This window comes from Chiloscyllium plagiosum, unplaced genomic scaffold, assembly GCF_037043375.1.
Source record: "Chiloscyllium plagiosum isolate Xiang-an unplaced genomic scaffold, Cpla_swu_hap1 HiC_scaffold_34, whole genome shotgun sequence".
Lineage (NCBI taxonomy): Eukaryota > Metazoa > Chordata > Chondrichthyes > Orectolobiformes > Hemiscylliidae > Chiloscyllium > Chiloscyllium plagiosum.
This window is the reverse complement of record NW_028270172.1, coordinates 1,643,144-1,653,928: the sequence shown is the minus strand read 5'-3', so window position 1 is coordinate 1,653,928 and position 10,785 is coordinate 1,643,144. Positions and strand designations below refer to the sequence as shown.

The window sequence follows — 10,785 nt, the reverse complement described above, 5'->3', positions numbered from 1 at the left end:
CCCTCCTCCCCGACCTATCACCTTCATCCCCTCCCCCACTCACCTATTGTACTCTATGCTATTTTCTCCCCATCCCCACCCTCCTCTCATTTATCTCTCCACCCTGCAGGCTTCCTGCCTCTATTCCTGGTCAGGTCCACACCCCTCAACAACCCACCCTCCCATCCTGGCACCTTCCCCTGCCACCACAGGAGTTGCAAAACCTGTGCCCACACCTCCTCTCTCACTTCTATCCAAGGCCCCAAAGGTGAAGGGCTTTTGCCCGAAATGTCGATTTTCCTGCTCCTCGGATGCTGCCTGACCTGCTGTGCTTTTCCAGCACCACTCTGATCTAAACTCTGGTTCCCAGCGTCTGCAGCCATTGTTTTTACCTTGGACATGGAAAACCTTTTCCCTGGGACAGTGATGGCCAGCACGAGGGGACATCACTTTAAACTGAGGGGTGATAGATGTAGGACAGATGTCAGATGTAGTTTCTTTGCTCAGAGAATAGTAGGGGCGTGGAACACACTGCCTGCAACAGTAGTAGACTCACCAACTTTCAGAGCATTTAAATGGTCATTGGATAAACATATGGATGAAAATGGAATAGTGTAGGATAAATGGGCTTCAGATTGGTTCCACAGGTCGGCACAACATTGAGGGCCGAAGGGTCTGTACTGCGCTGAAGTGTTCTATGTTTTCTGTAATTTGAAATAAAAAAGGTAAATATCCACAAAGATTTCTGTTAAATCAGTTGGAAGGGTGACCATATATTTTCTAACCTAAACCAGATGGCCCCAGATGTAAAATCTGTTTGTATTAGACAGGGCTTTATTAGATTGTTTAAAGATTTTGTTTCACCTGTGTGAAGTCCCGGAGGTCTGGTTTTAGTGAATGCTTGGTGAGGAGTGACTATGGAGCTGGCCTGGCAAAATGAGTAGTCTTAAGGAGTCACAGCAGACTGACAATCTGTAACAGGTCAGGGCGAAATGAACTAACAGTTTCTAAAACAACTGGGGAACAAAGTCCCAGCGAAATGAGGCAGCCTTATAACCAGCCTACCTTGGTACTCACCCTCCTTTGTGCCCATGTATGATTCCCCTTCCAAACAATCATAAGATGTAGGACCAGAAATAGGCCATTCAGCCCATCGAGTCTGCTCTGCCATTCAGTAAGATGTTGGGTGATCTGGTAATCCTCAACTCCGTTTCCCTGCCTCTTCCCCACAACCCATAATTACTGATGAATTAATCATCGGAGTTGGATTTTTGTTACCAGTACAAATAACCCAAATTGAGAAATATTTTGGCAAGGCTACCTCGGTTCAAAGGGATTAATTCCCAGGATAGGAATTGGACAGTATGAGGCTCACCAACCCTGGAAGCTGCACTGTCACTGTGAGGAGAGATTTCATCTGAATGAGACAGAGGAGGACTGGGTCTAGCTGGAAACTTGATTCAAAGTGGAAAGCCTGCTGTTAGATCATATTCAAGTTCAATTTTAAAGTTTGGGAAAGGATAAAAGAACATTACATGACTGTAACTAGTCAGATAACAATACCCAAAACAGGGACGGGGTGTACATGCGTAGAGAAGCATCAGCAAGTAGGATCGAGGGGGGGATAAACCTGGTAAAAAGATAAAATTAATAGCTATTAACTTATAGTTTATTTACTCTATATATAAAATATAAATGAGTTGGATGAGGAAAGCGAGTGTACTGTAGCCAATTTATGGATGGCATAAAAACTGGTGGGAAGGTAAGTGGTGAGGGTGACACAGGGTCTATAGAAGGAGACAGTCAGGTTAACCAAGCTGACACAGGTCCTCAGCAATGGCCAGTTCCTAAAACCAAGAGGCCGTGAAATGTACAGAAAATGATATTTGTCTGAGTTTTGTCTTTTTTAACATAAAAGTTCTGTAATTAAATGGTACAGCTTTTTGTGGCAACCTATACAGATTCAAATACAAGTGACAATAATTTGCGATCTGTCTTCTGAAACTGATTAAATGTCTATTTTAAACTTGAATATATTTAATGATCTAGCCTCGACATTCCTCTTTGTGAGAAGAAATTCCCCCTCACCTGTGTTAACTGGGTGACCCTCCATGCCCACTGGTCCTTGACACTTCCACTCTTCACATTTGTCCCCTTTAGATCCTCTAAAGATCTTAAGTTTAATTAGGTAACCTCTCATTCCTCTAAACTCCAACTCGTACAGGCCCAAACTACTGAACTCGCATAGAACATACTACCTTACAACACAGGGACAGGCCCTTCAGCCCACCATGTAGTCTCACAAGACCATCCCTCCATACCCAGTATCAGTCCAGTGAACTTGTTTTGGACTGCCTCCAATCCCAGTATATCCTTCTTTCAATAAGATTCCAGAATTGTTTGCAGTACTACAGCCCTAACTAATGTCTTGTATAGTTTTGGGGAAACATCCCTTACTTATATTCCATTCTATTTGCCTTCTTTATTACCTGCTGAACAGGTGTGCTGGCTTTTTGTGAGTTATGCATGAAAATTCCTAAATGCCTATAATCTGCAGCTTCCTGCAGTCTTTCTCCATTTATATCATTTTCAACTCTTCCTGTCAATGTGCATGACCTCCTATTTTCCCTCTTATGATCCATCAGCCAAATTTTTGCCCACCTGGTTAACCTGACTGTCTCCTTCTGTAAACTCTGTGTCATCCTCACCACTTTCCTTCCCACCAGTTTTTATGCCATCAAGAAATTGGCTACAGTACACTCACTTTCCTCATCCAACTCATTTATATTTTGTATATAGTAAATAAACTACAAATTAATAGCTATTAATTTTATCTTTTTTACCATGTTTATCCCCCTTTAATCCTACTTGCTAATCTTTCTATATGTCTGTACACTCTGTCCCTTGTTTGGGTATTGTTATCTGACTAGTTACAGCTCTATAATGTTGTTACAGGTACACAATCCTTTCTCTGAAATCTCAAAATCTGAAAACCTCCAAAGGTTTCCTTCATGATTTTTTTTTTTCTGTATAACAAGGTTGTTTGGTGTGCTAACAGGTGACCCGACTCCACACCCACTCGACCCACATCACTCCGATGTGACGTGGCAGCATGGCCCAGCACAGGCAGGCATCAATTCTGTCTCAGCACTCGTAGGACTCACGGGTGTGTTTACTGTTTGTTTTTTTTTAATTTCACTGTGAACTGTCACTTATTCCAAAATTCAAAAACTTCCAAATTCCGAAAACCACCTGGCCCTGAGGGTTTTGGATAAAGGATTGTGTACCTGTATATCCTTTCCCAAACTCTAAAATTGAACTTAGAAAATGTTTAACAGCAGTATTCCCACGTTGAACAAAGCTCCCAGCTAGACCCACTCTAACTTTGTTTCATTCAGATGAAATCTCTCCTCCCAGTGACAATGCTCCTTACAGGGTTTGTGAGCCTGATGCAGTCCCATTCCTGTCCCAGGCATGAAGAATGAATCCCGTTAAACTGAAGTAGGTCTGCCAAAAATATTTGCCAACTGAGTTTATCTTCACTGGCAACAAAAATCCAACTCCTACGATCAATTTCAATTCCATTGCCTTAGGTTCCAGTCTGCTCTTCTGAAGATCGCTAAGCACTGATCTCTCAGATTGATGCACTGTTACTTACTCACTAACCTCTTAACTATAACCAATTTGCTAAAGTCACAGAATCATCCCTGTCCATGCCTACCAGTTCACCCGTATCCCTCCAAACCTTTCTTAATCATGTATCTGTCCAAATATCTTTTAAACGTTGGAACTGTACTTGCATCTACCACATTCCTGATGGAGAGCTTATGCTCAAAACCTCAACTCTCCTGCTCCTCAGATGCTGCCTGACCGGCTGTGCTTTTCCAGCCCCACACGTTTTGACCCCCACTTCCTCTAGCAATTCATTCCAAATATGCACCTTCCTCCATGTTAAAAATTGCCCCTCAGGTCCCTTTTAAATCTTTCTCTTCTCACCTTAAAATTATACCCTCTAATTTTGGACTATCCTACCATGGAGAAAAGACCTTGGCTATTCACCATAGCTATGTTCCTCATGATTTTATAAACATCTATAAGGTCATCTCTCAATCTCTAACTCTCCAAGGATAAAAGTCCTAGCCTATCCAATCTCTCCTTATAAATCAAACCTTCTGAAATCCTTGTAAGTCTTTTCTACACCTTTTCCAGTTTAATAATATTCTTCTATAGGAGGCCAACCCAAACATCACAGTATTTGAAAATACTATTGGCCTCACCAAAATCCTGTACAATCTCAATATGATGTACCAATTCCTATGTTCAATGCTCTGAGCAAATAAGGCAAGCCTGATAAATGCCTTCTTCACCATTCTGTCTATCTGTAATGTCACTTCCAAGAAACGATGTACCTGAACCCTAAGGTCTCTCTGTTCAATTATTTTGTTGACTCAGAACAAATTCTCCTGTATCTTTTGTTCAATTAAATAAAGATTAAAGTTCCCATTTATTTTTCAGTTACAGCTTTTGTAAAGCTGTTTAATTTGGATTTTCTGCTTTCTCTACAGCTTTTAATTGTTTTCAAATGCACATTAATTGACATTTTCTGGAGAGAATGAAGAGGAATTTCATAAGGATAATGCTTAAATCACTTGAAAGGGAAAACAGCTTCCATTTACATTTAAAATAAATCAACATTCTGCACAACGCTGCCTTGTACTTTCCTTTATTTAAATTCAATGGTTTTATTTTCATGGAATATTTCAAAACTGGGAAATGGAGAAAATTAATCCATCTATTTTTACAGTCATTACCTCTTACCAATCAAAATCCTACAATCATATAAATTGTGCTTATCATCAAGTCCAACAAGAGCTGATTTATCTGAGTTTGAAATTGTTTTATAGAAAACAGATGAATCAAAATGAAATTAATGTAATAATTTTATTACTGAGACATTGTGAAGTTTTTATATTGAAGCTAAACTGAAATATACAGGAATCATTTACATGTCATGGTATAATCTCTACTTCTTTGCAATTACAAAGAACTTCTTCCACATGTTTCAGTATTTCAGATAAGCTGAAAATCAATAAACTAGGATTCACTTGAAGTGAAAGCCCTTTCTGAGAATTATAAAGCAACCTCTTCGAGACAAATTCAAAATTGACTCAGATAATCTCCCTGCAAACTGAAAAAGAGCTTTGTTAAACACAACATTACAGCAAGAACGCTGTGGGAGCTTTGTCATTGAGTTTATAGGACCCATTAATGTGTGCTTACGAGAGAAGTTATAATGACAAGATTATTGTGAGTTGCACTGAACTAGATCATTGGTCTTTCAACTCAGACACCTGGTGTGCTAACTTCTAATAGGTCAATGGGGAAATCACAAATTAATCTCCTTGTAGAGCTTGTTGAGTTTGGGTTAACTTGGGAACAGGCCAGTTAGAACACGTCACCTGAGCCTTTTATAAATAGACCCACTCCCATCATTGTTTCAATAAATGCTCACTGCCTGTAACTTTGTCCACTTCTGTGGACTTTTGTGGGGACAATGACAATGACAATGACAATGACAATGACAATGACAATGACAATGACAATGACAATGACAATGACAATGACAATGACAATGACAATGACAATGACAATGACCCTATCCCTGGACCTTGAGTGAGGAATTATGGGAGGAAATCAGCCACATTCCATGGGAAGAGGAAGACTGTTGGGAGAAAGAGGAGGAGCCTGTAAGGCAGAGAGGAGAATAGCTTAGAGAGCAGTGTAGCCTGAAGTGAGGAGAAGGTAGGGACGTGGGGTCCTGTGTTGGCGGTACTGCCCCTATGACAAGGTCAGTGCTACTGACTGGACCCAATTTTGAACTGAATTGTCTGCTGCTGTCATATTGAAAGGGAATGGTATCTGTCTCAATAGTGACCCTGACACCATGGTTACCTATGGCAGGCCCAAGTCATTCAGGTACCTGACCAAGGGCCTGGGATTAAAGTTTATTCTTACCAGGACATTATGATGGAAGCCTGCTTGAAGTCATACCAGGCACATAAAAAGATGGATGTGGTTGTTAGAGGTCACTTATTTCAGCTTCAGGACATCTCTGCAGGAGTTCCTCAGGATAGTGTCCTAGGTCCAACCATCTTCAGCTGCTTCATCAATGATCTTCCCTCCATCATAAGGTGGTGATATTCACTGATAATAGCACAATGTTCAGCACCATTCATGAGTTCTCAGATATGAAGCAATTCATGTTTAAATGCTACAAGAACTGGGTAACATCCAGGCTTGGGTTGACAAGTGGCAGGACCAGTTGTATCACACAAATGCCAAGCAATGACATCTCTAATAAGAGACAATCTAACTAACTCCCCTTGACAATTGATGGTGTTATCATCACTGAATATCCCACTATCAACATCTTGGGGTCTACCAGTGAACAAAAACTCAACTGGATTTGCCACTGAAACGCAGCGGTTACAAGAGCAGGTCTGAGCCTAGGAATACAGTAACAAGTAACTCACCACCTGGTTCCACACAGCCTGTCCATAATTCCGGAGTGTGATGGAATACTTCCCATTTGTCTGGATGGTTACAGCTCCACAAACACTCCAGAAGCTTCATACCATCCAGGACAAAACAGCCTGCTTGTTGGGCATCATGTCCATAACTATCCACTCCCTCTGCTACCAACACTCAGTAGCAGCAGTGTGTACTACCTACAAGATACACTGCAGAAATTCACCAAACATCATTATACAATACTTTCAAACCCATGACCACTTCTGCCTAGAAGGGCAATAGCAGCAGATACATGGGAACACCATCTGATCCTCTCTAAGCCACTCATCACCCTAACTTGAGAATATATCGCTGTTCCTACAGTCCAAATCCTGGAATTCCCTCCCTGACAGTATTGTGGGTCTACCAACGGCACACAGACTGCAGCAAGAAGGCAGCTCACCACTACATTCTCAAGGGACCAGTGATAAATGCTGCCCAGCTAGTGACACCCACATCCCATGAGTGAATAAAAGAAACCTTATCTACTCCTATTGAATTGACAAATTCCTCAACTGGGTGTTTCACATCTCCAGGCAAACCTAGCCCTCCTTTCCAAATGCAGTTCCAGAGGCTGCAGGCAGTCTTTGAGCAGACCATGTTTTATTTTTATTTTTTTTTTTTTTAATGCACTCCACTACTCCTGTTTTTTTTTTTTACCCAAGTCGCCAAATCTCCTGTTTCTTTTTTTTTTTTTTTTCTTTTAACCCCCACACTACCACCTAAGTGCGGTAGTGCTTATTTTTTCCCCAGCACCCATGGTGTGTGTGTGCAGGTGTGAGACACAGTGAAAGACACAAAGTGCACCAATCTTTTATTCAATTTCCACCACCAGGAAGATAGGAAAACACCCGGGTGGCCAGTGACAAACACTGCCCTTCGCATCAAAGGGCAGTGCTGTGTGATCAAAACAGTGAAGGGGTGGGTAGGGACTAAATCAAAATAGAGTTGGAGGGAGAAATGATGCACTCCACTCCCTGCGGCGCCCACCTCTCCCTGAACAACTCCAGGGTGTTGGTGGACACCGCGTGCTCCTTCTCCAAGGACACCCGGGCTCTAACATAACCGCGGAAAGCCACGGCGAACGCTGACACAGCCCTGCTAACGACGGAAGAGCCTCTCGTGGTCACTGCGGGGATTGAACCCACGACCTTGGCGTTATTAGCACCACGCTCTAACCAGCTGAGCTAACCAACCAACACAGACCATGTTTTACACAGCACACTACGTTGTGTGTGTGCTTATTAATCAAGTGGTAAAGGTAAAGTTCAAAGATTACAGCACTCAAATTGTGACAAAACAATACAATGAGTGTCAGAAAATAAATGTTCAGCTTTTAGATAATTTTTCAGGGAAGAACCAGTTATGAAATCTGAATTCTGTACACAAGAGTTCATAGCTAATTAAAAGAGTTCTTAACAAATCAGCTTGGCCCATTTAATGACATTTGGCATCGACATTACTGGCAATGCTGCTATATCCAATGGCACAACAATTAGGCACTGCTCTTAATAAGGTGGACTGGGATAACCCCTGAGAATTGGTTTAATCAGTGCTTGCTGGCCTTTTCCAGTTTACTCTCATGCCTGTTAGGGAGTGTTATTGCTAAATGCAACTTGGATTTGAATGCTGATAAAGCAATCCTCATTGAGATTTAGATTTTACTGTCATGCACACTCAAGTACAGGTGTGCAGTGAAAGTGCATAATTCCTGGAGCCAACTTAGGTACCAAGGTATCTTGATACTAAAAGTCTTGGCAAGAGAAATAAAAGTTTAAAAAGTTAAGCATTATTTCATAGAATAGTAGAAAAGTAATGAAATAGGTAAGTTTATAGTAAAATCTTTTATAGTTTAAACTAGGGATATAAAGGAATAAGTTAAAGAATGATTGATCTACAATTATTCCAATTTATTGAGACTTCATGTCAAATTGAGCAGTGGTCAAAGTGATCCATCACTGATTAGTCTTTGTGCTGTTAAATAAATATTAAACATTGAGTTCCAATTTCACTGATTTGCACTCTCCTGTATTTTTTTGCTGTCTAACCACCAGGAGGTGGGACCTCGTCATTACCATCTGGTCACTGGCCAACAGCATTTGACCAGTTGTGTCGTTGCATGTTCTCCGAAATCTTACAGACTGTTTTAATTAGGTACTTTAACAGTTTTCAAATACCTTGAAACCCTCAATACTTGTTTTTGTATAAAGTTACTTTTAGAACAAATTTGTGGAAGACAATAATTTAACACATAATTAGTTACTCAATTTGGATCAACTCAAGCTCCTGAAATATTTGGGTTTTTTTATAACTCTTTTCGAATATTGAAACTGTCTAACATAATAACTCGGATTTCACCAGTTTCCTCATTTCCCCTCCCCCCACCTTGTCTCAGTCAAATCCATCGAATTCAGCACCGCCTTCCTAACCTGCAATCTTCTTCCCGACCTCTCCGCCCCCACCCCAGTCTGACCTATCACCCTCATCTTGACCTCTTTCCACCTATCACATTTCAGACGCCCCTCCCCCAAGTCCCTCCTCCCTACCTTTTATCTTAGCCTGCTGGACAAACTTTCCTCATTCCTGAAGAAGGGCTTATGCCCGAAACGTCGATTCTCCTTTTCCTTGGATGCTGCCTGACCTGCTGCGCTTTTCCAGCAACACATTTTCAGCTAACATAATAATTATTCAAGTACTTATAGTGAAGTGGTAATATGATAACAAGACAAGAAAAAATTAATTAAAATCGTGCTAGAGTTCCTGTTGAGATAATTGTTTTCTACAGATCTTGACACAGTCATGATTTAACAGGTACTGTATTTAAGGCATGTTTTCAATATATTCAGTGATTCTCAACAGGAATACTTCAAAACTTCAATTCACCTGACTACTATCAACACTCAGGGGTTACCATTAAGCAGAATCTGAATTGGACTCACCACCTAAACACAATGAATACAAGAACAGGTCAAAAATGAGGAATACTGCATCAAGTAACTCACTCCCTGACTCTCCAAAGCTTGTCCACCATCTACAAGGGACAAGTCAGGAGTGTGAAGAATACTCCCCACTCGGCTAGATGAGTGCAACTTCAATTTGGGGTGGTATGGTGGCTCAGTGATTAACACTGCTCCCTCACAGCACAGGGACTCTGGTTTGATTCCAGCCTCAGGCAACTGTCTGTGTGAAATTAGTATGTTCTCCCCCTGCCTGCTTGGGTTACCTAAGGGTGCTCCAGTTTCCTCCCACAATGCAAAGATGTGCAGCTTAGGTAAATTGGCCATGTTAAATTGCCCATAATGTTCAGGCATGTTAGGTTAGTGCATTGATCAGGGGTAAATGTGGAGCAATGGGGAAAAGGTTTGGGTGGGGATACTCTTTAGAGGGTTGGTGTGGACTTGTTGGGTTGAAGGGCTTCTATTCCATTCTATTCAATAGCACTCAAGAAGTGCAATACCATCCAGGGAAAAATAAGCAGCCAGCTTGATTCCAGTTATCTTTTTATGCATTCACTCTCCCACCACTGATGAATACTCACAAAGTGTGTGTCAGCTGTTGTCTGAGGTGATGGCTCTGAAGGGGTTAATGTTCATGGTGCTTTGGCTCCACCTATTCTACTGATGTCACACACAGTTGTGGCAGAGACAGGGAGGTGAGCTCTCGCTTCCAGAGGGAGCTGGGCCTGTACCTTAAGGTTGTCGTCATTATACCTCACCAAATGGAGTTGTACGTGTTGACATCACACAATAAACCCACTTGATATTGGGGGACAGTGCCTGTTCTGCAGTTAGCTACAGCAGAGAAGGGAGGATTGCACTGTCTCTCTCTCTCTCAAACCACTCCTCTACAGGACACAATGTAAGTTTCATTATTTTACCCAATTCCTGACATGGCTGAGTATACACTTCCTCTGTATCAGGCTTTCATTATAAACATCCATCAACCAGGTTTCTTCAATAAACACATTACGTATTTATTTATTTATTATAAAATAAAAGATATCCCACAATGATGCAGAATTGGTTAACACACAGTTTATTATATCAAAATGAAAAGTTTTCCAATCTAGGGAACCAAGAACACACAGTCTGTTTGTCTCTCGCTTGCTCTCTCTCTCTCTCATGCACTCTCACACTTCCATAGTCTGTCTCATACACTATCGGGTCTGTCACACACACACCCTCTCTCTCTCATGGCATGGTGGCTCAGCGTTAGCCACTGCATCCTCACAGCGCC

The 10,785-nt window shown here is 41.4% G+C and overlaps 1 non-coding gene across 1 annotated transcript; it reads right to left on the bottom strand.

Moving 5' to 3' along the window:
- Nucleotides 1–7,672: 7,672 nt before the first annotated feature.
- Nucleotides 7,673–7,746, bottom strand: trnai-aau (transfer RNA isoleucine (anticodon AAU)). The gene has a single exon. It is a non-coding gene; the product is annotated as a tRNA-Ile (tRNA).
- Between the last annotated feature and the right edge of the window lie 3,039 nt (nt 7,747–10,785).